The sequence below is a fragment of the Cladophialophora immunda genome, assembly GCF_000835495.1.
Source record: "Cladophialophora immunda strain CBS 83496 unplaced genomic scaffold supercont1.4, whole genome shotgun sequence".
Classification (NCBI taxonomy): domain Eukaryota; kingdom Fungi; phylum Ascomycota; class Eurotiomycetes; order Chaetothyriales; family Herpotrichiellaceae; genus Cladophialophora; species Cladophialophora immunda.
In genome coordinates this window covers 15,871-18,275 of record NW_015622544.1, presented here as the reverse complement: position 1 = coordinate 18,275, position 2,405 = coordinate 15,871, and positions in this window count along the sequence as shown.

Genomic DNA, 2,405 nt, shown 5'->3' with positions numbered 1-2,405 from the left:
AGATATTCCCCTGGCAAAGCATAGATTGAGTAACTCTTTGCCGCGCCGCACTGCGCAAGCTGGCGATCGTATGAAGATATTCCCCTGGCAAAGCATAGATTGAGTAACCCTTTACCGCGTAGGATAGTGCGTAATTGCCAATTAAGCCGCCAGTATTGACCATATGCGCTACAGAATCTGCGCCTATGGCCGACCTAAGAGGGATTTGGCAATTAGACTGTTCCCCCCAGGTTTGGTAACCTAGTATGCCGCGTAGGCGAACGATTGCTAGGGGATTTGGCGGCATAGACTGTCCCTAGTGAGGTCTGTCAACATTGATATGGCGCGTAGGCGACCGATTGCCAGGGGATTTAGTGGCATAGACTGTTCCGTCAAGATTTGGCAACATTGATACGGCGCGTAGGCGATCGATTATAAGGGCATTTGGTAACATACACTATTCCGTCAAGATTTGGCAATATTGACACGGCGCGTAGGCGATCACTTGTAAAGGGATCTGGCGGTAAGGCCTATTCTTATCTTATTTTGCAAAACTATGTAAAGCTTTACTGCTGGGAATGCTGCTACGCCCACCACGCGCTCACAACTAACTCAAGAGACTCTTACCGTAACAGACGTAAGCATCTATAAGTGCGCGCCTATGACGAACTGAAAGGGATTACTACTATCTAGGATAAGAGAACCTCCAAGATTTGGCGGTTATCACTAGCGTAGTGGCGATCGAGCAAAGAGAGACTCAGCGACATAGTGCCGCCTACATAAGTTCTGCTGGCCGTCAGCGATTGAGCAAAGAGAGATTCAACCTACCTTACCTCGCCTTTACCTGACTTATCCCACTCTTCACCGTTGATCTGAGAGATATCTCTTCCTCTAGTGGCCTCTTTAGCCTCTTTCCTTTCACCACCACCTTACAGGCCCCTCTCTCTCCTCTCTAGCTGACCTTCTTTACTCTTTTTCTTCTTTACTACTTAAAGGTCTCTCCCTCTCTCTTCTCCTCTTGACCTTCTTTACTCTTTTTCCTCTCTCCTAACACTATCCTCCTTCTCTTTCTCCTTAAGTCTACACTAACGTCTTCATCTTCAGCCATCTCCCTCTCAATCTGTCCAGTAACTAATCTGTCTAGTAACTATGGCGCTTCCTCTTTCTCCTGATACGTCGCTCACAGACGATTATATGACTATCTACTAAGCCGTGCAAGAGTGGGACTCAGGCGCCAAGAGATACGACTTCGACTTCAGCCTCCACCTTCTCACCATTCCATACTTTGTGAGAATGGCTGGGTTATAGCCTACCGACACCGTCCTTAATCTTAGCTGCGGTACCGGCTAGGTTACGCGTCTTACCGCGGCTTCTTATCGCTATACCGTTGAGGTCGATTGCAGCCCAAAATCTCTTAGCTTAGCTATCTAGGGTGCTATTAATGAAGGGCGTGATAATATCGCCTTTACTCAGGCTGACATCTTGGACCTCTTTCAGCTCAAATCCAACATTCAGTCTGCGTAACTCAATGCTAAAGTTCTCTATGCGCGTCACCAGAACTCTAGTGCTAGGTAGGCTTAGGTAGATCAGATTATGGTTAATGTGCCTAATCCTGTCCCTTTCAAGTTTAGTGTCATCTATATCTACTAGGTTATCGAATATCTCCGCCCTAACTATCGAGGCCCCCTCCTTGAGAATATTCGCGACTACCTCCTCGCTCCTAGTGGTCGTATTATTCTGACGTGGCTAAGTCCCACTAACTACACTACGATGCTCGGTGTGGTCTATCAGATCGACCCCGTCCCCACCCCGCCGCGAGATCAGATTCGGGTCGCTCTCAAGGAATTCGTCGAGTCTGCGTATGATCAGTAACTAGCTCGAGATCAGCTTACCCAGATGGTATCGTCCCAACGCCTTAACGTTAAACACTATCCATTCTCTGCCTAGTAGGAACTTGGCTTCGTTAATAAGCGCTATGACGTCCACCAAGAGGCTCTCCGGTCTTCGCCAACGGTATACGTAACTGAGGTATCGCTAGAGACCGTACGGAGTACGCTTTATGATAGACTTAAGCCCCGGTTCCGGGTTCTCATGCATTTTCCATAGCTATTATTAGAGGACCTAGCCGAAGTGGTAGAATGTGCCCTAGTGCGTTCAGGACTGTAACCGGGGGAGGGGGTTGAGGTAGTAGAATAGTAATGCCGTACTCAGGTTCTTAGTATCCTCACCTACCTAACCCACTAGGATTTGTATCATTCCGGCTATTCTACCACCTCAACTATAGTAAGGGCGTTGAGGACATCAGCCATATTCACTAGAGTACGATTCCCAATGACACCTACTAAATAGTGCCCCTATGGGGTTTTGCTAGCTACTGAGGGCAAGTAGTTCACCTCGCCTTAGTTCACACGATCTTTCTACGCCTA